This window comes from Arachis stenosperma, chromosome 5 (genome assembly GCF_014773155.1).
Source record: "Arachis stenosperma cultivar V10309 chromosome 5, arast.V10309.gnm1.PFL2, whole genome shotgun sequence".
Lineage (NCBI taxonomy): Eukaryota > Viridiplantae > Streptophyta > Magnoliopsida > Fabales > Fabaceae > Arachis > Arachis stenosperma.
This window is the reverse complement of record NC_080381.1, coordinates 102331341-102341980: the sequence shown is the minus strand read 5'-3', so window position 1 is coordinate 102341980 and position 10640 is coordinate 102331341.

Here is a 10640-nt window from a genome sequence, read left to right as displayed (position 1 = left end):
CTTCATTCTTCCTGGTTCAATTTCACTTGTTTTATTGTCTTCTCTTAGCTTCTAGCCATTCCTTCTCACTTCAATCCTTCTCCAAGCTTTCTTCACCTATCATAAATCAACCAAACACATCAAAGCTATGCTTGAAATCATGAGATGATCATTCTATCCTAATATGCACCAATTATGGCATCAAACCTCATGAAATTGCATTAATTTATCTATGGTTGATTCAATCAAAGGAAACATGAAAATCTACCTAAATTGGCTTGCTTGTAGCTTAAGAAAGTGCATAATTCAAGTGAAAACAAAAGAAAAAGACTAGTAAAACTAGGCTAAGATGACTTGTCATCATAAGTCCTTAGGGGTGTCTTAACACCTAGCACCTTGAACCAACTAGTTCTGGAGTGCTGACTGAAAGCTTATCATAAAGAGTCGCCCTCTTACAGAGCACTTAGCCAAAAGAAGAATGCAATAAATCTTGAAGAAAAAAAGGGGGAAGGATCAACAATTAAGAATACTCAAAGGATGCAATCAAGAGAGTAACCAAGGACTTGATAAAGGCCTGAAACCTAGTAAAGGAAAGAACCTAAGTTGCTATGCATGAAACCCCATAAACCAGGAATTCTACTTCTATATTGTTTTCTTGTTCTTTCATTCATTCTTCCTATATCTCAGTACTTGCTTAGGGACAAGTAAGCTTTAATTTTGGTATTGTGATGCCAGGGCATCTAGGCCAGTTTCACTGACCTTTTCTTTACTGTTTTAGGGTACTTTCATGCATCTTCTTAGAGAATAAGGCAAGTTTTGGATGAAAATACACTCACACCTTGATTCAAGTAACTATTGTGAATTTCACATGATTTCATGAGGTTTTTGCAAAGATTGAATGACAAATTGATGATGCATAATCTCATAACTTTGACTAGAGCTTTGATGCACTTTATTTGCTTGATTTCAGGACAAAGGAAGCAAGGAAGAACCACGTTAGTAGCCACGTTAACCTAGTTAATGTGACCACCAACGTGGAATGGGGAAGAGCTTGCAACGTTAATGAGAAAAGTGATCACCAATAACGCCTGCGAAGCCATCATAAGCCCACGTTAATTGCCACGTTAACTAGGTTAACGTGGAGAAGAAGAAAGCTCCAAAGTTAGTGGTAAATGTGAACACCACTAACGCTCCAAGATTTGGCAATGAGCCACGTTAAGAGTCACGTTAACTTAGTTAACGTGAACTCTAACGTGGAAGAGAGGAACAATGGCAACGTTAGTGACACTCACCTTTGTCACTAACGTTGGATCAAACTAGCGTTGCCCACATTAGTGGTCACGTTAAGACCACTAACGTGAAAGTTAACGTGGAGCTAAGATTAATGAGCCAACGTTAGTGACACTCACCTTTGTCACTAACGTTGGAGATGGCATTCACTACCACGTTAGTGGCCACGTTAACTACGTTAACGTGAACTCTAACGTGGAGAGTAGGGGCACTTGGAGCGTTAGTGACAAAGGTGAGTATCACTAACGTCAAGCTCAACATAATAAGTTGTAAGTGCAGAATTATAAATGGCAGAAACATAAATGGCAAAGAAATAAAAGAAAGCAATAAAATGCAGAAATGAAAATAACAGGAATGTAAAGGGGAATGGGATTTTGCATAATGTAAGTAAAGCTATAAAAGAATGGGAGAGATAAGAATGGGGAAACTCATTGAGATAAGGAGATATTGTCTCTTTGGATTAAATCCAACTCATATCCTCCTCAATCATGTAACTCATTGACCTCTTGGCAATCATGATTGATTGAGCCCCAATCACTTGGTGACTCAGTCTCTCAGATCTTGATCAATAGCCAATTCCTTGGTCTAATTGCTCATGAAGAGAGATATGCTTGGTCCCTAATTATACCACACATCATCATAGGTCCAGGTAGAGGGAGGATTGTATGTCACCATATCCAAACACCAAAAACTAGATTCTACTCAAGTGTGAGAAGGAATTTCTAGCATGGTTTCATGTTTCCTTTTCCAAGGTTCCCATAAAATCCATTTTGCATTCAATCTCTTTTTCAAGTTAATTGAACACTAAGAATGAAAATCGAAGTTCCTTCTAGCAAATCAAAGAGAAGATGAAGAGAAGAAGAAATTCACTATCATTAATCCATCAAGAACAATAGAGCTCAGAGAGAAAGTACAAAAGATGGAAGAGATGAAGTGTGAAAACTAAAAAGTGAAATCCCAAAACTAAACTCTGTGACTTGCTAACCCCTTTTCCAATACTTCCAATGGTATTTATACTACTGATGAGCGGATATTTTATACGCTTTTTGGGGGTAATTTCATGTAGATTTTAGTATGTTTTAATTAGTTTTTAGTAAAATATTATTAGTTTTTAGGCAAAAATCATATTTCTGGACTTTACATAGAGTTTGTGTGTTTTTCTGTGATTTCGGGTATTTTCTGGCTGAAATTGAGGGAGCTGAGCAAAAATCTGAGTTAGGCTGAAAAAGGACTGCTGATGCTGTTGGATCCTGACCTCCCTGCACTCGAAATGAATTTTTTGGAGCTACAGGAGTCCAATTGACGCGCTCTTAATTGGGTTGGAAAGTAGACATCCAGGGCTTTCCAGAAATATATAATAGTCCATACTTTGCGCGAAGATAGATGACGTAAACTGGCGTTCAACGCCAGTTCTATGTTGCAGTCTGGCGTCCAGCGCCAGAAACAGGTTACAAGCTATAGTTCAACGCCAGAAACAGGTTACAACCTGGCGTTGAACGCCCAAAACAGCCCCAGGCACGTGAGAAGCTTAAGTCTCAGCCCCAACACACACCAAGTGGGCCCCAGAAGTGGATTTCTGCACTATCTATCATAGTTTACTCATTTTCTGTAAACCTAGGTTACTAGTTTACTATTTAAACAACTTTTAGAGACTTATTTTGTATCTCATGACATTTTAGATCTGAAATTTGTACCTTTTGGCAGCATGAGTCTCTAAGCTCCATTGTTGGGGGTGAGGAGCTCTGCAACGTCTCGATGAATTAATGCAATTGTTTCTATTTCTCCATTCAAATGTGTGTGTTCCTATCTAAGATGTTCATTCGCGCTTAATTATGAAGAAGGTGATGATCCGTGACGACACTCATCACCTTCCTCAATCCATGAACGTGTGTCTGACAACCACCTCCGTTCTACATCAGATTGAATGAGCTTCTCTTAGATTCTTTAATCAGAATCTTCGTGGTATAAGCTAGATTGATGGCGGCATTCATGAGAATCCGGAAAGTCTATACCTTGTCCGTGGTATTCCGAGTAGGATTCTGGGATTGAATGACTGTGACGAGCTTCAAACTCCTGAAGGCTGGGCGTTAGTGACAGACGCAAAAGAATCATTGGATTCTATTCCAACCTGATTGAGGACCGACAGATGATTAGCCGTGCTGTGACAGAGCATTTGGACCATTTTCACTGAGAGGATGGGAAGTAGCCATTGACAACGGCGACATCCTACATACAGCTTGCCATGGAGGGAACTTTGCACTTTTCCATGGATGGAATATTACATTACAGGAATAAATCAGACAAAGCATCTCCAAGACTCCAACATATTCTCCATTACTGCATAACAAGTAATTATTTCACACTCTTTTATTTTTCTAATAATTTCAACTGATAATTTTTATTGATATCCTAACTAAATAAAATAAAATAAACATAGCTTGCTTCAAACCAATAATCTCCGTGGGATCGACCCTTACTCACGTAAGGTATTACTTGGATGACCCAGTGCACTTGCTGGTTAGTTGTGCGAAGTTGCGACAAGAATTGTGATTTCCAATTTCGTGCACCAAGTTTTTGGCGCCGTTGCCGGGGATTATTCGAGTTTGAACAACTAAAGGTTTATTTTGTTGCTTAGATTAGGAATAATTTATTTTTGTTGTTATAGAGTCATTAAATTCTGAGTCTTTTATTCCCTTTTCAAAAAATTTTCAAAAATATATTATTTCTCTTTATTAATTTCTAATTTTAGTGAGTTTAGTGTCTTGTTCTAAGTTTGGTGTCAATTGCATGCTTTTCTTTGTCTCTTAATTTTTCGAATTGCATGTTCTTGTTCTTCCTTGATCTTCAAATTGTTCTTGTCAATTTCTCTTGTTTGATCTTGAGTTTTTCTTGTTTTGTGTCTTTTCTTGTTTTTCTCGTGCTTTTTCAAAACATTAACTTTCAAAAATTATACTTTTATCCATAAAAATAATACATCTTTAAAATACGTTACATTTTTAGCTCAGTTGGTTATAGCGTTGGCTTATGTTCTTGGCAATTGGGCATCTTCTTTTTAAAATCTTTTTTTTCGAAAATAATTTTTCTTAATTTAATCTTGTGCCAAGCTTTAAGTTTGGTGTTTTCTTGTTGATCTTTCTTTAATTTTCGAAAATTTATCTTGGTTTTTTAAAAATTTTAAGTTTGGTGTTCTTTCTTTTGTTCTTGGTGTTCTTGTGAATCTTCAACGTGTTCTTGAGTCTTTCTTGTGTTTTGATCTTAAAATTTTTAAGTTTGGTGTTCCTTGGTGTTTTTCCTCCAAAATTTTTTAAAATAAGGAGCATTAGATCTAAAAATTTTAAGTCTTGTGTCTTTTGTGTGTTTTTCTCTTTCATCATAAAATTCAAAATTCAAAAAAATATCTTTTCTAACTAATTTTAAACTATATTTTCGAAATTTTTATATAAAAATTCAGATTTCAATTTCGAAATTTTTCAATTCTTATCTTTTTTAATATATATTTTATTATCTTTTTCAAAAATTTTAGCCTAACCACTTTCTCCTTTTCCTCAAATTTTTCGAAAATCTTCACAAAATATTTCCAATTTTTTTTATTTTATTTATTTCGTTTTTATTAATTTCATATTTATTTTATTTTATAAAATAAATAATATCAACATACATACCATCTCCCTTGCTCCATCATGGAACTAAGTGGAAATGCACAGTCCAAGAGGACTCTGGGATCATATGCTAACCCCACTACTGCTTCGTATGGGAGTAGTATCTGTATACCCTCCATTGGAGTTAGTAGCTTTGAGTTGAATCCTCAGCTCATTATCATGGTGCAGCAAAGCTGCGAGTATTCCGGTTTTCCACATGAAGAACCTACAGAGTTTCTGGCACAATTTTTACAAATTGCTGACACAGTGCATGATAAGGAAGTAGATCAGGATGTCTACAGATTACTACTGTTTCCATTTGCTGTAAAAGATCAAGCTAAGAGATGGTTAAATAACCAACCTAAGAACAGCATAAAGACATGGAAACAGCTGTCAGAAAAATTCCTGAATCACTACTTTCCTCCAAAACGGATGACACAGCTAAGGCTAAGCATCCAAGGCTTCAAACAAGGAGATAAAGAATCCCTTTATGATGCCTGGGAGAGATACAGAGAGATGCTAAGAAAATGCCCCTTTGAGATGTTTTCAGAGTGGGTGCAATTAGACATCTTCTACTATAGGCTTACAGAAAAAGCTCAGATTTCTGTAGATCACTCAGCTGGTGGATCTATACATATGAGAAAAACAATTGAAGAAGCTCAAGAGCTTATTGATATAGTTGCCAGAAATCAGCATCTGTACCTAAGCAGTGAATCTTCCATGAAAGAAGAAGCTAAAACAGTAACTGCTGAACTCAATCCTGTAGATTAGGCAAATGAATTCAATCAGCAATTAGACTTTCTAACTCAGCAGCTAGCCGAATTCAAGGAAATACTACAGGAAACAAGAATGGCTAACAGGAATATGGAAGTACAGTTAAAGCAAACAGAAAAGCAACTGTCAAAACAAATAGCAGAAGAATGCCAAGCAGTTCAATTAAGAAGTGGGAAAACATTAAATACCTCACTTCAAAGCAGCAGGAAGCCAAGAAATGAACAAATGGCTACTCAAAATCCCTCTGAGGACAATCAGAGCCCAGAGAGGAATAAGGCTGGCGCTGAACGCCCAGACCATGCTCATTTCTGGCGTTCAACGCCAGAAACAAGCATGAATCCGGCGTTGAACGCCCAAGGGAAGCATAGTTCTGGCGTTCAGACGCCAGTAACAGATAAGGAGTTGGTGTCTAACGCCACTCCAGCTTCCACCCCTGGCATTCAAACGCCAGTGGGGGATCACTCACATACAAGTGCTGATAACAACCCTTCTAAAAAGGCTTCCCAACCCACTTCTACAGGTAATAAACCTGCAGTAACTAAGGTTGAGGAATACTAAGCCTAAATGCCTTATCCTCAAAAACTCCGCCAAGCGAAATAGGATAAGCAATTTGCACGCTTTGCAGACTATCTCAGGACTCTTGAAATAAAGATTTTGTTTGCAGAAGCACTTGAGCAAATACCCTCTTATGCCAAGTTCATGAAAGAGATCTTAAGTCATAAGAAGGATTGGAGGGAAATTGAAAAAGTTTACCTCACTGAAGAATGCAGTGCAGTTATCCTAGAAAGCTTACCTGAGAAGCTTAAGGATCTCGGAAGCTTTATGATACCATGCACATTAGAGGGTACTTGCACCAAGCAAGCTCTTTGTGACCTTGGGGCAAGTATCAACCTAATACCTACATCTATTATCACAAAGCTTGGTTTGACTGAAGAAGTCAAACCAACCCGGATATGTCTTCAACTTGCTGATGGCTCCATTAAATACCCATCGGGCGTGATTGAAGACATGATTGTCAAGGTTGGGCCATTTGCCTTTCCTACTGACTTTGTGGTGCTGGAAATGGAGGAGCACAAGAGTGCAACTCTCATTCTAGGAAGACCTTTCCTAGAAACTGGCCGAACCCTCATTGACGTCCAAAAAGGGGAAGTAACCCTGAGAGTTAATGAGGAGGAGTTCAAGTTGAATGTTGTCAAAGCTATGCAACATCCAGACACCCCAAATGACTGCATCAGTGTTGATATCATTGACTCTCTGGTAAGATAGGTCAATATGGCTGAGAATCTCGAATCAGAGCTAGAGGACATCTTCAAAGATGTTCAGCCTGATTTGGAGGAATCAGAGAGGATAATAGAACCTCTGAAAATCCCTCAGGAAGAGAAGAAACCTCCCAAACCCGAGCTCAAACCATTACCACCATCCTTGAAATATGCATTTTTGGGAGAATGTGATACCTTTCCTGTAATTATAAGCTCTATCTTAGAGCCACAGGAAGAGGAAGCACTAATTCAAGTGCTAAGGACACACAAGACAGCTCTTGGGTGGTCCATCAGTGATCTTAAGGGCATTAGCCCAGCCAGATGCATGCACAAGATCCTATTGGAGGGTGACGCCAAGCGAGTGGTTCAACCACAAAGGCGGCTGAATCCAGCCATGAAGGAAGTGGTGCAGAAGGAGGTCACTAAATTACTAGAGGCTGGGATTATTTATCCTATTTCTGACAGCCCCTGGGTAAGCCCTGTCCAAGTTGTCCCTATGAAAGGTGGCATGACAGTGGTTCACAATGTAAAAAATGAACTGGTTCCTACAAGAACAGTTACAGGGTGGCGTATGTGTATTGATTATAGAAGGCTCAATACAGCCACCAGAAAGGATCATTTTCCTTTACCATTCATAGACCAGATGCTAGAAAGACTAGCAGGTCATGAATACTACTGCTTCCTGGATGGATATTCAGGTTATAATCAAATTGCAGTAGATCCCCAAGATCAAGAAAAAATGGCATTCACATGTCCATCTGGAGTATTTGCATACAGAAGGATGCCATTTGGCCTGTGCAATGCACCTGCAACCTTTCAGAGGTGCATGCTCTCAATTTTCTCTGATATGGTGGAAAAATTTCTGGAAGTCTTCATGGATGACTTTTCAATATTTGGAGACTCATTCAGCTCCTATCTTGACATCTAGCACTTGTTCTAAAGAGATGCCAAGAGATTAACCTGGTTTTAAACTGGGAGAAATGTCACTTTATGGTGACTGAAGGAATTGTCCTTGGGCATAAAATTTCGAATAAGGGAATAGAGGTGGATCAAACTAAGATAGAAGTAATTGAAAAATTACCACCACCTGCCAATTTTAAGGCAATCAGAAGCTTTCTGGGACATGCAGGATTCTATAGGAGGTTTATAAAGGATTTTTCAAAAATCGCCAAACCTCTGAGCAACCTGCTAGCTGCTGACACACCATTTGTCTTTGATAAGGAGTGTCTGCAGGCATTTGAGACTCTGAAAGCTAAATTGGTCACAGCACTGATGAGCGGATAATTTGTACGCTTTTTGGCACTGTTTTTAGTATGTTTTTAGTAAGATTTAGTTAGTTTTTAGAATATTTTTATTAGTTTTTAGTTAAAATTCACTTTTCTGGACTTTACTATGAGTTTGTGTGTTTTTCTGTGATTTCAGGTATTTTCTGGCTGAAATTGAGGGACCTGAGCAAAAATCTGATTCAGAGACTGAAAAGGACTGCAGATGCTGTTGGATTCTGACCTCCCTGCACTCGAAGTGGATTTTCTGGAGCTACAGAAACCCAATTGGCGCGCTCTCAACGGCGTTGGAAAGTAGACATCCTGGGCTTTCCAGCAATATATGATAGTTTATACTTTGCCCAAGATTTGATGGCCCAAACCAGCGTTCAAAGTCACCTTCAGATTTCCCAGCGTTAAACGCCGGAACTGGCACCAAAATGGGAGTTAAACGCCCAAACTGGCATAAAAGCTGGCGTTTAACTCCAAGAAGAGTCTCTACACGAAAATGCTTCAATGCTCAGCCCAAGCACACACCAAGTGGGCCCGGAAGTGGATTTTTATGTCATTTACTCATCTCTGTACATCCTAGGCTACTAGTTCTCTATATATAGGACCCTTACTATTGTATTTTCATCTTGGTTCTTCTGGTTCCCTCTTTGGGACCGAAGCCAATGATCACTCTTGTTCTTATGTATTTTCAACGGTGGAGTTTCTACACACCATAGATTAAGGTGTGGAGCTCTGCTGTACCTCGAGTATTAATGCAATTACTATTGTTCTTCTATTCAATTCCGCTTGTTCTTTGTCCAAGATATCACTTGTTCTTCAACTTGATGAATGTGATGATCCGTGACACTCATCATCATTCTCACCTATGAACGTGTGACTGACAACCACCTTCGTTCTACCTTAGATTGGGTGAATATCTCTTGGATTCCTGATACACGATGCATGGTTGATCGCCTGACAACCGAGTGCTCGCCTGACAAACGAGCCAGCCATTCCGTGAGATCAGAGTCTTCGTGGTATAGGCTAGAACTGATGGCGGCATTCAAGAGAATCCGGAAGGTCTAACCTTGTCTGTGGTATTCTGAGTAGGATTCAATGATTGAATGACTGTGACGTGCTTCAAACTCCTAGCAGACGGGGCGTTAGTGACAGACGCAAAAGAATCACTGGATTCTATTCCGGCCTGACCGAGAACCGACAGATGGATAGCCGTGCCGTGACAGGGTGCGTTGAACATTTCCCCTGAGAGGATGGGAGGTAGCCACTGACAACGGTGAAACCCTTGCTTAAGCTTGCCATGGAAAGGAGTAAGAAGGATTGGAAGAAGACAGTAGGAAAGCAGAGAGACGGAAGGGAAGGCATCTTCATACGCTTATCTGAAGCTCTCACCAATGACATGCATAAGTATCTCTATCTTTATCTTTATATTTTATTCATCATCTATACCCATTTGAGTCTGCCTGACTAAGATTTACAAGGTGACCATAGCTTGCTTCATACCAACAATCTTCGTGGGATCGACCCTTACTCGCGTAAGGTTTATTACTTGGACGACCCAGTGCACTTGCTGGTTAGTTGTGCGAAGTTGTAGTGATCATGATTTCGCGCACCAAGTTTTTGGCGCCGTTGCCGGGGATTGTTCGAGTATGGACAACTGACGGTTCATCTTGTTGCTTAGATTAGGTATTTTTCTTCAGAGTTCTTAAGAATGAATTCTAGTGTTTCAAGGTGATGTTCTTATCATCACCAAAGCTGATTGATTCTCATCAATTTAGCTCTTGAATGCAATGTCCTGCTGAAGCTTGGCTAGCCATGTCTAATTCCTTTAGACTAAAGCTTTAGACTAACATTGCATGATTCCTGGAATTCTCATTATGAATTTTGATACCTTTATTTTCTTTTCCATATAATTTTCGAAAAAGCACAAAAGAAATTATAAAATCATAAAACCAAAAATATTTTATGTTTCTTGTTTGAGTCTAGAGTCTCATGTTAAGTTTGGTGTCAATTGCATATTTCTGTTCTTTTTGCATTCATTCATGTGTCTTAAGGATCTTCAAGATGTTATTGATGATTTCTTACTCTAATCTTTAAATTCTCCTGACTTGAGTGTTTTGTGTGTCTCATATGCATTCTCATAAGTGTCAGTAGTATACAAACTGCTAAGTTTGGTGTCTTGCATGCATTGTTATTTGATTTTAGTTGCATTTTGATTATTCCTTACTATTAAAAATCCAAAAATATTTTTAATTTGTGTCTTCTCAAGTCAATAATACAGAGAATTAAAGATTCAGAACATACAGCAGAGGAATTACACAGAAAAAGCTGGGCGTTCAAAACGCCCAGTGAAGAAGGACAGACTGGCGTTTAAACGCCAGCCAGGGTGCCTGGTTGGGCGTTTAACGCCCACAAAGGTAGTGCATTGG